Source organism: Schistocerca piceifrons, chromosome 3 (genome assembly GCF_021461385.2).
Source record: "Schistocerca piceifrons isolate TAMUIC-IGC-003096 chromosome 3, iqSchPice1.1, whole genome shotgun sequence".
Taxonomy (NCBI): domain Eukaryota; kingdom Metazoa; phylum Arthropoda; class Insecta; order Orthoptera; family Acrididae; genus Schistocerca; species Schistocerca piceifrons.
Window position 1 is genome coordinate 134495344 of NC_060140.1, and position 15007 is coordinate 134510350.

The window sequence follows — 15007 nt, forward strand, 5'->3', positions numbered from 1 at the left end:
TTTTGGCTTAATGAGTGGAAGTTCTCTTTAAATAAGAATACATGTAAGTTAACACCGACAACAAAGTGACGAAGTCGGTTGGTATCCGATTACATTAGAAGAACATCTAGAGCACCTCATGTTGTTTAAATATCTATTTAAAGCTAATTCAGTGAAGCGAAATGAAGCGGAACGAACACTTAAAAATTAAAAGCTTAAATGCCGATATCAAACTCAGATTTGCCCGACGAGTTCCGGGAAACTTCACATCTGCAAAGTAAATCTCCTACTAGACGCTAGAGGGACCTCGTCTAGAATATTAGTCCAACGTCTGGAGTCCGTATCAAGTGGTCACGACAGCGTACGTCCAAGCAATTCAGAGACGCGGTTTTATGGTCGTAGCTGGTCGGTATAGCTAGTCAAAGGTGTTGTAATCGTGTGAAAACTACGACGCTGCACTGCCTGTGTTCTTTTTAACAGCACAGGTACTGCAATGTCGTATTTAGCCGCCGAAAACATGTCCTTCCCTGTACCATAAAGCGTGTCCGCGTGCACGTTGTGACGCAGAAACGACAACGTATTAAAGGTTTGGTCTCACCGTGATTCGTGCACGGATAGTCAAAGCGGCTAAGACGACCGCTCGCGTCACCGGGAAATTTGGTTTCGAGTCCCGACCCGGCACAAATTTTCACTGTCGTCATTCCCTTATACAGCTGATGGTGGTTAGTATTCACAACTGGAAATACATTTCATTTACTGGGAGAACGGTGTGTTTGTTCTCTCGAAACCTTGTTTGGCAAAATTAGGAAACCTGTACTTACGGAAGACCGTGCGACAACTCTACTCCTGCCACCGTGTGTGTCTCGTATTCGGAGAAAAAGACAAGAGAAGTTATGGTGAGTACAGAGTAATTTTTCTGTCCTTCAACACGCGAATGACACAGGAGACAAAATCTCTAAATCTGACACGAAGTACCATCGACAACACGCTGTGGGCTGAACAAAATTGCGGACGCTGTGCAGTGACATTTTGGTATGAAGGGCCCATGGGTCTCCCGTGGCTCGTTACAGAGTAACGATGTAGTTATTATTATGTATTCGGTTTTTACCACAAATATCTTTGTTTCTGTGAAAGTGCCTTGGCAGCAGCCTGTAACATGAAATCACAAACGCGCGCATCACAAAATCCTCGGACGTAAAAGCACTGTGATGTGGTTCCCGTTGCTGCGAGAACAGTTCAGCGTAGCGACGCTAACCGCTATTCGATTACGTTCGGTGAAACCATACACGAGGTGCATATCGGCCAACTGTTCATCAGTAAACATATCCATTGTACCGCTGTGTGCAACTCTTAATGCGCAACTAACACTGCCGGGAGAACAAAGCCGATAGAGAACAGAGCAATACTGAACGCAAGATTGCGGACGAGGAATACATACAGATACAAAAAGAAAGAACAGACTTCAAGTGTATATTACAGACAACCTTCGGAAGAGAGTAACACATTGCGAACGTCACTGGAAAGAGGAAGGTTCAAGTTTAATTATCGCACAGACACAATACCATACTCTCAGAATAAGCACCATGCGTTCCTCGAGAAACTTCAAAACGGTAGTCCATTTCTCCATTTCATTCTACACACGAAACAGCAGGTCCCTCTTTATTGAATCGACAGCTTCAACAATTCGATTTCTCGACTCTTGAAGAGTAGCTGCCATATATGGGACAAATACTCTGTCTTTTCTGCACCCACACAGAAAAGAATCGTAAGGTGTGAGGTCTAGTGACCCGAGAGCCCAAAAGCAATGAATAAGATCTAGTTGTCCACCTCTTGCAATCCAACGTTGGGGGATGGTGTTGTTAAGATAACGCCACACCTCAGGGTGAAAGCGAGGCGGTGCGCCGTCACCCATAAAAATGAAATCACTGGGAACAATCAATTCTGCAGCATGTCCAGGCATGAAATTCCTGTCATAGCTCCCTCTGCAAAAATGAAAGGGTCTTAAACTTTGTAAACACAAACGTCAGGAAACAGATTCAGTTTCGGAGAGTTTCTTTCATGTTCATGACGACGCCAGGATTTTTTTGCTAAACAATGAGTCGTTCTGTTATGCAGGGACGCAATTGCTACTGTAACTGCAACTTGTAAGGCCTCATATGCTGACGTCACTTCAGAACACGCCGCTCCGCTGTTTGGGAGACTTCCAAGTTTCTGGCCTGCCCGGCTTGTGGGCTTCCGAGGGCTCCGTGTGAACGCATCTCGGATACGACGTTTTCATCAGACGTGTTTGGCTGACCATTGCACTCCCCTTTGCATATGAAACCAATTTCCAAGAATTTTGTCTGCCAGTTATAAATCTCCTTGTGCAGAGGCGGGTTCTTGCTCAATCGAAGGCGGAATGCTCTTTGCATTTGGACAATGGATTGACTTCGTGCTAATTCCGACACACAAATTGATTTCTCTTGTGATGTAGTCGTCAAGCTGTTACGAAAAACCAACAGCGCAGCTGTGTCAAAACCTTCTTCTACCCATTGACAGGCGCAATACGTTTCTATCTTTTTATAGTTTGTCTGTAATAAACAGTTGAAATCCGTTCTTTCTTTTTGGATCGCCCGGTGTACTGGGCACTACTGTCGGCAGCAGCAAAATACCGAGAGTGAGTGGAACAAAACTGTTTACAAACAAGGCACCCCGCACATACCGTCGGCATTTGCACAATTAGGCAGATATTTTCAGAGCAGTGAAGATACAAAGAAAAATGGGGTAAGCTCATACCAAAATACCCAGAAATATCCGCGAAGAACCCCCGAAATTTTGCCGGTGAAATTTAGGTTCGTCATGATTTTGTTGATGGGATGGGCGTGAAATGGGACTGTCGTATTTGCCACGTCAATTCTCAAGGAATTTTAACCATAAGAGTGAATGAAGTTGTGTATTTGATAAATGCACTCAACCTCTGTAGCATCGATATACACATATTCTTTTTAAGTCCGTTCTTGAGACCAGAGATGTTCGTCAGAGAGGTTACTTCTTTTGAGGAGAATAGCAGTAGTGTATGTTGCAGTCTAGCTACGTACTTGGTTTGAAAGGGATGGAAGCTGGCCTGCCGTATAGTGTAGGCAATATTATTTAAAAAGTATTTTGTAATAACATGTTTCGAGGAAAATTTTGACGAAATGGGTTGATATGAATGTAAGAACGATAAAGCCAATATTTAACTACACAGTTACAAATATGGACGACTGAATTCAGTTAGTTTTCTGTAGATATTTTATAGTGAGGCAAATGGACTTGTCTTATAGGTCAAACAAGTTGTACAAAAGATAGTTATTAAGAAATATTTTTGCTTTCTAGTCTAGATGTTAGAACCTTATGAAAAGGTGTATTGTTGTTACGGTCTAATGAAGCATAATTACACTTGGAGTCTTTGTTCTCATTTATCAGTCATTAAGATTAGTTCCTCAATTTTCATTCTTTAGTTCCATGACTGTGTTCGCACACTCGCGTTGCACATCGTGAGTTGTGTACTGAGAAGCATTTAATGAAAATTGGTAAGATACCGTCTTGCATCGCACACCGGAATTACGGCAAACGAAATTTGATTTTTGACAACTCCAGTCTGTTCCTAATAGTGACAGGTTGCAGAGCAGACGAGCGTTACATGCACGTAGGTGGGCCAATAAGTTTAATTAGCATCAAAATTCATGTACACTGTGAGGCACAGTGATTGTCAGAGTGTTTTTGTGAAAATGTCACATCAGTTCTGAGGCTTAATACTAGTAACAGATTTCAGTAAAGCTCTATCTTGTAAACTTTCAAGCAGTTTTATCAGAATTAATTTTTATGTTCATTTGCCCTGCAATTACAATAACAGTTCTGGTACAGTGATTGCTTACAAGACTAAAGATAAAGATTATCAATTTTTATGGCCGACATTTTGATCTGTCACTTGTTTTGCAGTGAGACAGCATACGTAAATTTCACTGAAAACGGATTGCTTACTTGCATGCAAATTGTTTGATGTACCGGCTAGTTTGAATTTCCCATCGTGAAGCGTGAGCTCCGCATATTGCCATTCAAAACTAAATTTTCACAGAGTTCTGTTGCCCTTGACTGAGATTTGCATATTTCGATATCAAAGTAAGTGTTATACATATTTCTTTGATACCAACCAGATACTTACAGGCACTATCTTAAGTTTTAGAGTAAACTTTAAAGCGCAGGCCCGCTCTTTAATTATTACTGACGTTTGCGTTACAATATTGGGAGCCATACTGTATCGCGTACGATGTCAGGTGATAACTGAATGCGAGACAACTATGGAAACATTTCGACGGCGAACCATACAGCTTCTTTCCGTGAGGATTTCTAAGAAGCTGGCTCAGAAATTATTTTGCACTGCGTTCATAGTAGAAAAGTATAAATAACGCGACTGCGCGAAATAATTGTGTTAAAGTTAATTAACGACAAAATTTCATTAATCTACCAAAACAAAGCCAGTCTTTCAACACAACAGTGTACGTAATTTAAACTACACAAACGCGCCGCAGCGTGTTAAATATTGATATATAGCGCCAGTGTCACATGAAAATGCTGTATCAGGCAATAATGTTTATCGAGTAGGTGAGAGAAAATATTATCTGTGACTCTTCAAGAACGGTCTACCATGCTTACTTTCGAATTACTTTCCCAATTGTCTTCTATGTACGCTGACCACTCAGTTTAATGATTTTTCAAAGTTTCTCCATGCTTTCAGTCTGCAGGATTATGTCGTCTGCGGTTCTCAGTGTGGTGTCTGGTGCGCTTGCTTTGCACTCTTACGACCTCTTCTTTAATCAAGCTCCGAGTTTTATGTCGTACCCGCAATGAATACCATTAAAGAAACTGCGGCACATTGCGAACTCGTCTCCTGGGATATCCGCCCCTCTGTTTTAGGCGTCATTTTGAACAGTCAAATCTGTATCGAAAGTTAGTAGTTTTTGTCGTGGAAGTACTGTAAATATTAATTTGCGATATTTGTGGTGAATTATTTCGACCAGTAACAATTATCGAGTAGGATTTTCATCGCCGCTGAAAGAAAAATGAAGCGCTACAATTATGGAAAGCGAAAAAAAAACTAGCACCCCGGACTACACAGTGATTTCCTTAAATACAAGCAGTACAAAAATGTCTATAACAGAATTTAATCATGTACATGTTTTGACGACGTATATCAAGGAATGGAAATTTTGCAGCTATGTAGTCACAGGTGCAAGTATCTTCGTTCAGTGCAGTGTGCCAACGCAATATGGTTTGTGAAATGGGTAGTGTGCTGGATTAAAATGCTCGAAATGGAGGCTGCGTTTCCAAATATTGTTACAAACATTTCTGTACTGTCAGTATGTTGAAATTTCTGGGTGCAGGAATTTTTCTTCACACTATGTGATAAATTACACGGGTAGCGTAAATCACAGTCCGCTCATTTGCGAGACAGGCAGGTAAGCCAGATTCAGGTCGCAGCGGTACGCTGGATAAACTATTGTTGGTCTGTCTAGGTTTGGTTCTTAGGCAGTTTCCCTCACTCTCTGTATCCAAGATGCACAATACACAAACCTTTCAAACAGATCTAGAGGGTATTTCTGTTCTGTAGTTGCAACAACAAAAATGCGCGTTCAAACAGAAATTCACATTGAACAAATTCAGACGATTTGCAGATAGGAACCACACATGCCTTCTATCCCTTAGCGTAACAAACGCATGTGATAACATGAGCGATCTGTTCACAGCAATAAATTAAAAGTATCTGATAAATCGAGGATCTTCAATTGTCCACCGTTAGCGATCTCTCCTACAGGCAGCATAATTGTTCAATCTACGGGAAGGATGCGACTCACGTGGCAGGAGGAAGAACACAGCGATTGTCTGAACTCATTCTTACAAGGACCTCAAAAGCTATTTGCGAAGCCGGCTCAGGAGCAGCAAGTTCAGAGCGAAGTGCTGTGCGATAATGTTACTAGACTTTCACGCGCAAGTGTCTCTTCCTTGGGATCTACCCAATATACCGAGAATACATCCATGTTATGTCGAGGAATCCGCTGAGCGAGAGGATTCGAGTGAAAGGCTCAAAAAATATCGGCTGGCTGTCTTCCAGACACTGTGATAACCGCCACGTGCCAGTTAGTCGGTTCCAGTTCATCAAGAAAAAACAAAGCGTCTGAGAGATACTGTCCCACGCATTCAAGGAATACGCTCTCTCAGTTACGCCCTGCCAAAACGCCTGGTTTTCTTCCTCCATCCAGAAACGAGATTTTAAAAAATCACTGTTTGTTGCGAACATATACTTTCTTTATAATTAACAATGAATAATGAATTAGACTCTGATCTGTAAGTATGGTTCAAATGGCTCTGAGCACTGTGGGACTTAACTTCTGAGGTCATCAGTCTCATAGAATTTAGAACTACTTAAACCTAACTAACCTAAGGACATCACACACATCCATGCCCGAGGCAGGATTAGAACCTGCGACCGTAGCGGTCACGTAGTTCCAGACTGTAGCGCCTAGAACCGCTGGGCCACCTCGGCCGGCGATCTGTAAGTACTTTTCCATTTTAAAAACATCAGTTAACTGTTTTAAATCTATAACCAATACGTGCAACCGTTAACCTATATGTACAAACGGAAAGATCGTATAATATTTCAGGACACTTACTGAAGATACATTGCAACTAAGGCGAAACGAAAAAAACCAAATGTACAGCTTGTAAAAGACATTTGTGTTTTGAACTACTGCAATTTATTTACAGCTGCTGAGAAAATAGCCACCACAAGACATTTGTTTGCTTATATCCCCTGACATTTGTGAGTTTATTACGAGTAAATGCTTTGCTGTTGACGCCATCATGTTATAAAGCACAATCTTCTAGCTATCGTTGTAGTACAGAATGTTTGTACCCAGTGGACGTCTGTTATTATGAGTAATCAAACGAATATTTCATGGGGCAAGTGAGCCTCAATAGAGTGACTTCTCAGAGATAATCAGATTAAATGCTATTAATTTATTCATAAATGAGTCCAAAGCCTGAACGTGACTTCTAAATGATGCAATCATTTTAAAAATCACCTTCGACTGTCAGTTTTATTATGTAAGATGCCTTTATTGTACCTTATGTGTACCACGTCTGTCCAAAAAATTCTGCATTGAGTAGAGCGTTGCATCACACAGTTTGTGAATTTCGAGATGGCAGAGTTAGAGGAGTAAAGCGTCTGCATTAAATTTTTTGTGAAACTCGGGAAAAACTTTACAGAGACATACCAAATGATGCAGAGGACCTACGGTGGTGAGTGCTTAAGCCGTACTCGGTGTTACGAATGGTTCACACGGTTTAAAAATGGTTGGACGGAAGTTAAAGATGGTCCTCGTTCAGGACGTGCTTTGAAGTCTACCGACGGCGCTCATGTCGGGAACGTGAACGAAACTGTGCGTGCTAATCGAAGACTGGCTGCCCGAGAGATTGCAGAAGAATGTAACATATCAGTGGTATCATGTCAGGAAATCCTAACACAGCATCTTGAAATGTATTGTGTTGCCGGCAAGTTCGTCTCACTGGTCATGAGCCAAGACCAGAAAGCGCCTCGCAATCTGTGGAGAGCTTTTGAATCGCGCAAATGAGAACGAGTTGTGCCTTAACAGAATCATAACCAGTGATGAGACGTGTGTCTATGATTATGATGATGAGACCGAGTTTCAGTCTTCACAATGGGTAGGGAAAGATTCTCCAAGACAAGAAATACCTCGTCAGGTCAGGTCAAATGCCAAAGCCATGCTGATAGTTTTCTTTAACTTTGAAGGATTAGTTCGTCATGAATTTGTGCCACAGCGACAAAAGTTAACGATGGTACTATCGTGGCGTGCGAGAAGGAAACGGCCTGAAGTATGGCGAGACAGTTCATGGCTCTTGCATCACGATAACGCACTCGTACATACGTGATTATTGCACAAAAAACTAAATCACTGTGCTGCCTCACATCCTCTGTACTCTCCAGACCTGGCCCCTGGAGACTTTTCTTTTATTTCCAAAGTTCAAGACCCCATGGAAAGGACGAAGATTTGCAACGACTGACGAGATAAAAGAAAATTCGTAGACGGTGATTTACGCGATGCAGCAAGAGGCGTACCAAGACTGCTTCCGGAAGTGGGAACGATGTTAGGAGCAACTGTGGAGGAGAGTATTTCAAAGGAGACACGCACAATAAGTAAAAGGTAAGCACAGAAATATTTCGTGAACAAAGTTACGGAATTTTTTTTAACAGACCTCGTACATCGCGTTACTGGCCAGTTACGTCTATTTTTAAATTTGCTTTTCCATTTCATGTGACTTCGTTCCTAATCTACGTGGGGTCTGCATGATTACTATTTGATTTGACATGGTTAAGACGCCCTTCCTGTTGCCACCTCATTACCCTCTCCCAACCCCCATCCCCAAGGACCGAATATGTCTACCCGAACTCCGAACGTTCTCTAAATGTTTGCGAATCGTTTAACTGAAGCGGAACATGGGTACCAGCCCGGTATTCACCTACTGGGATGTGGGAAACCGCCAAAAAATTACATTCAAGCTGGCCGGCATGCCGACAGCCATTCGTAATCTACCGGACGGCGGGAGGATGGCAGTTTTAAAATGAACGGTAAACAGGTAAGCGCAACGTGTCCTTTTGCTTTGTCATCTGTAAACACATCGGTCATAATATGCAAAAGGAAACATTGTGCCTTTAAATGAATTTTCAAGGACCAGGAAGTGAGTTGTTAGCAGCGTTTTTACTAACAAGGAGTGTTGTATAATGCATGCTTGGAAGCAGGTTGTGATATGCAAGACCATACAGTAAATGTTCGATGTGCGTGTGTAGGAAGAAGTATCTGTTCATAAATAGCACGAAACAGATTTTTAAATGTCACACACACATCACCAGCGCTCTGTATGCAGGTGATCAACGATACTGCGAATGCAAGCGAAATGATGTTTACCAATGTGTCTTACCTGTTTACTGTTCTTTTGGTTTGTATTAACAGTCATTTGAAAGTGGTCAAAGGCCGAAACTGGCAAGCAATGTGATACTTATTCATGGTCCAGTAATGACATCTTGCATAATAAAGCTAAATGGTTTCCTCTTTTAGACTAAATGATGAATTATAAATTATAGAATGCAGCAATGAGTCGTCCTTTTTTAGATTTTATTATAAATCCAGATTTCGGCTAGTGGCTAGCCACTCTCAATGCACTATTTTCTATTCTCGATGTATGTAAGTGCCTGTTGTTCGGGCGTCAGTCACATTTCTTTGAGTAGTAGTATTCAAAGAAATGTGAGTGACGCCCGAATAACAGACATGCATCGAGAATAGAAAATAGTGCATTGAGAATGGCTAGCCACTAGCTGAAATCTGGATTTGCGTAATAAAATCTAAAAAAGGACCACTGATTGCTGCACTCTATAATTTATAAGGCATATAACGGTCGCTGAGTGCACCCACTTTCCGAATGGAAGGTAACCTGATAAATGGTGACTGTTAGGCTCGATATACAAACTGCTATTTCTTCCCGTATCTACAAATAAATGATAACAGATCAAAACCTTCTGTCTTCTTGGCTGTGACATGTGCGACGTGTGTGGCAGCTGTTATGTTACCCAAGTAGCATCGGTGTGAGGTGTGCAGTCACGTGTGTGCGGTCGTGGTGGTTGTGTGAATCCTCTCCTGGCTTCACCAGATTCTTGCCAGTATGATTCTAAACACAACTGACTCAAAAGTAATTGAGACAGAAAACGTTAAGCAAAGGTGGCGACATCTTCCGCACTAATTCATACAAACGATGTAAATAACAAATGTCATATCTCTGTTAGTTTTATTTCACTGGTCATGTTGCGACGAGACTTCTTTTCCACAGCATTGTTGCTTAATTTATAACTGTCATTTATTATGAAAGCATCACTTGATGCACCAAGTAACAAACTGTTCTCCTGAGATGCGAAGTTCAGCATTTGCAACAGTACAAGTTCATCTGAAACTTTAGCATTTCGTTGGTCGAACACTATGATGTTGACTCCTTGAGATGAGGTCATGAACTGGTTAGAGCTCGTGCTGGCTCGAACTTTATTGATCTCACTGTGAAGGCACTGCTATCCTGAGAGGGAGACATAGTCTTCTGGGGTGCCTCCCATTGGTTGTTGCGGAATGGAGCGGGCCCTCGCTAATGTTTGTGGTATCGATTCACGTTGGCGACATTGGTGTGGCACCACGATCTCTGGACGATACCACAGGTAGTGTGTCGCCCGTGGTAGAAAAGTAGTTCCTGTTACTGGGGAGGTTGCATTGAACCCTCCCGTGGATTTTCTGACGGTGGACTGGGGGTGATTCCCTGGCTCTTAGGCAGGCCAATATGAGGAGGTATGGCTGCAAAGCCACTCTGAACTAAGCGGCTCTTCTCTTCAGCGGTTCACGACATCTTTGCACTGTCTTAGACAATACGCTTGGCGGATATTAAAATTATTTTGACCTCACTATTCAATGGTCCTGTACCTCAGTGACAAATCTGCGACTCTAGATACCGAGAAAAATTGAAATTACGGTGTAAATTTGCTTACCAAGATCCCCTGTTTTTTAAATGTGCACACAAGCTACTTGTGACCGCAGCCACTGGATTTTTAATTTCCTCTCTTGTAAGAATCTTTGGATACATGTCATATTAACTGACTAATTCTATACTCTTTCTTTGTAAGGGCTAGACGTAACGTCCGCCAGGGCCTCTCCACGTTTGTGTGAAACATTGAGGATAAGTCTCAGGTGTACATCCTCACTGTTAACTTCAAACTGTTGGATAGTCACAACCTATGTACCATCTCGTGGATACCTGCATTTTTCCTCACGGCATCTAAGGATTGATTGTCGTTTACTAGACATGGAGACAAAGCCAGTGTTAAGACAACTGTGCCTGTTCGAGAAAGAAGGAAGGGAGACTAGGGTTTACCAGGCATTTTGATGAGAGACAGAGCATAAGCCGGGACTTGGAAAGGTTCAAATGGTTCAAATGGCTCTGAGCACTATGGGACTCAACTGCTGAGGTCATAAGTCCCCTAGAACTTAGAACTACTTAAACCTAACTAACCTAAGGACATCACACACATCCATGCCCGAAGCACTGGGAAAGGACGGAAGGATAGATAACGCAATCAATCGAGCCCTTCCAAAGGAACCAACAGGGAATTCACCAGAAGCGTTCAGCAAAATCAAGAAATCTAAATCTGGGTGGCCAGAGGGGCATTTGAACCGCCGTGCTGCCAAATACAAGTCCACTGTCTCACTACTGCGGCTCCTTGCACGGTTAATGCTGGGAAATCAAACGCGGTTGCCGCTGTGACCAAAGGTCCTGTGCAACAAATAACAGCTGCAGTTGCTCTGCCATGCTATGGCACACATAAACTATTGGTTGTCTCGTCATTTACGGATACTCGGCTCTATCACTAAGCAAAATACCTGAAACTTCGAGATTGACATTCACAGTCAACGTTTCTATTTGCGTTTGGATGGCTCTTGAATATTCTTACGTCCGGGAAGTTGGAACAAGAGTGGGCTCTAGCTCTCATAATTCGATTGCTTACACTGTGTGGTCAAAAGTATCCGGACACCCCCAGGAACGTACGTTTTTGTTTTTAACATTAGATGCATTGTGCTGCCAGGTACTCCATATCACCGACCTCAGTAGTCATTAGACATCGTGAGAGAGCAGAATGGGGCGCTCTGCGGAACTCACGGACTTCGAACGTGGTCAGGTGATTGGGTGTCACTTGTGTCATAACGTTTGTATTCAAGATTTCCACACTCCTAAACATCCCTAGGTCCACTGTTTCCGATGTGATAGTGGTGGAAACGTGAAGGGACACGTACAGTACAAAAGCGTACAGGCCGACCTCGTCTGTTGACTGACAGAGATCGCCGACAGTTGAAGAGGGTCGTAATGTGTAATAGGCAACATCTATCCAGACCATCACACAGGAATTCCAAACTGCATCAGGATCCACTGCAAGTACTACGACAGTTAGGCGGGAGGTGAGAAAACTTCGATTTCATGGTCGAGTGGCTGCTCATAAGCCACACATCACGCCAGTAAATGCCACACGACGCCCCGCCTGGTGTAAGGACGATTGAACAGTGGAAAACATTACACAATGTGGCGATCCGATGGCAGAGTGTGGGTGTGACGAATGCTCGGTGAACGTCATCTGTTGTTTAGCGTGGCACTCTCGCAGCACAGGCCTACATTGATGTTTTAATCACCTTCTTGCTTCCCACTGTTGAAGAGCAATTCGGGTATGGCGATTGCTTCTTTCAACACGATCGAGCACCTGTTCATAATGCACGGCCTGTGGCGGAGTGGTTACACGACGGTAACATCCCTGTAATGGACTGTCTGCACAAAGACCTGGCCTATATCCTATAGAACACCTTTCGGATGTTTTGGAACGCTGACTTCTTGCCAGATCTCACCGACAGACGTCGATACCTCTCCTCAGAACAGCACTCCGTGAAGAATGGGCTGCCATTCCTCAAGAAACCTTCCAGCACCTGATCGAACGTATGTCTGCGAGTGGGGAAGCTGTCATAAAGGCTAAGGGTGGGCCAACGCCATATTGAATTCTAGCATTACCGATGGAGGGCTCCAAGAACTTGTAAGTCATTTTCAGCCAGGATACTTTTGATCACATAGTGTATATACATTTCATGACAACTAGAACATTGTTCATAGCGTTGTTTTAACGAGTTACAATTTAAAAAACTTCCGTTCTTGTTAATTTAACATACAACTGGAAATGTTACAATTGTTATCATTCGATCAATGCACAAAGTTTAGTCCGGAAAGGAAGTTACCTCAAGAATTTACATCAAATATCAACAGAAATAATGCTTTTTATAGTTTTGTTAATCACACAGTAAATAAATTACGTACAGGTTCGTTTCATATTTGAGGCGCTTGAATGAATGGACCTTTTTACCAGCTATTATCAGAAGTTCTGATATTTTAATAAGAAGTAGGTTTTAGTAGTTTGTTTATAGTTTCTGACAGACAATAACTCATATGAGTTTCATAATTATTCCGAAAATTAGTGAATATCGTTACATATCTAGATCATACAAATGAATAGTAGCTGTACACAAGATTAGGTAAACTTAATCTAAGCTTTTTTGCCTAACAATTGAAAATGAACAACTCATAAAAACACGATTTCACGTTCTGATAATTACAACTGAATGTGCCAGTTTCAATTAACCGAGTTCTATAGACTCGGTGCATTGTTGTTTCAAGATCATATACATCACATAACATTCACAGGTTAGATATTACTGGCGCTGATATTTTATTTGCGCTATAATTATACTGTTAAATGTGCTAATTGAATTAAGACTTGTGCTACTGAACCGTTCAATTTGCTATTCAAGCTGATCTGTTAAGTTTCAGGAGGAGACCAATTTCATTCGTCTTCTTGGTTACTGACAACGATGAAAGTCATTTGCACTTACATCCATACTATTCGAATCACTGTGAAACGTACGACAACGCGTACGTTTTACTTTACTGTATATTAAGTTACATTCATTGGAATACAAAACCAGATTAATTATGTGATACCACTAACGCCTCGTAGAACTTGCTGTAAGCAAGGCTCCCCATGTCTACTCGCACAGACGCTGGCTACCAGAAGAAACTCAAGACCAGGATGGTTTTGGTTAACTTCAACTGTTCATGACAAGGTGTGGCGCGAAAGTCTAATATACAAATTTATGAAAACAATGCCCTGTAAGACACCAGGTACCCACTTAATTAACACGTTGGGGAATCGGCAGTATCACACCAAAGCGAAGGGTAGATCACGTTCATTCAGCGATGGCTTGCCTCAAGGCTCTGTGCTTGCTCTGGTGTTATTCAGTCTCTACACAGCAGCCCTGCCGAACTTGACCTGCCGGAAATTCCAGTATGCAGATGACCCTGCAGTTTCACTCCAAAGGCCTTTCTGAATGTGAGAAAAACCTGACAAACAGGCTCCAAACTGAATACTTTATGACATGGCGACTTAGACCTTTTTTCCATCTCTCTAATCGTCTAGTGCCAGCAAAGAACAGCCCACGGTTTGGCAATCTTGCCCTAGTCGAATTCAACGATAAACCAAACTACCTTGGTGTTACATTATACAGAACTCTGATATTCGATAAACGTATTTCCAAAACGGCTAAGAAGCTACAAGCACGAGTAGAACTGGTGAAGAAGCTGGCATGTAGTACACAGGAAGTAAACACACCAGTTCTCCGCGGTGAATCTCTTGCGTTAGAATACTGCGCACCAGTTAGACTCCGCAGCGCTCACATGGAGAAAGTCGATGTTCATCTGAATGCAGCCATGAGAATCATTAGTGGCACACAGACATATACACCTACATACACCAATACGTCGAACATCCGTATGATTCACCTTCGCCAAAAGGCGGCTCTAACAACCTTTGCCAGCAAATTTCTAAAAATGAATCAATACCTCTTCACGAAGATTTATTCTCACTGCGTAGGAAACGCCTCAGATTTACAAGAGCAACATATGGAGGTGCCCAAATGCTCTCCAAGTGGTTCAAGGGGGATACTGAATGGAAACATGAGTGGCAAGTCACGAAAACCTGGAATCACGGATTATTGACAATCCAACTATTAAAGCTCCAGGCTTTCATTACTATAGGGAGGAGGTAGTACAGCTTAATAGATTCCAGACTGGAGTAGGTTTATGCAAATACGAGGCCTGTTCAGAAATAAGATCCGATCGGTCGCGAAACTAAAAACACAGTGAAAATCACAAAAGTTTTATTTACAACTTTTAGCTCCACCATCTAGCTACTTCTCTATATAGCGCTCCGACTGAGCCATTTGTCGTGATATTTTACCAAATTTCCAAAATCCTCGCCATAGAAGGCAACCGCTTGTACTTTCTGCCATTTCTCTAGGCTGTTCTGCAGCTTATT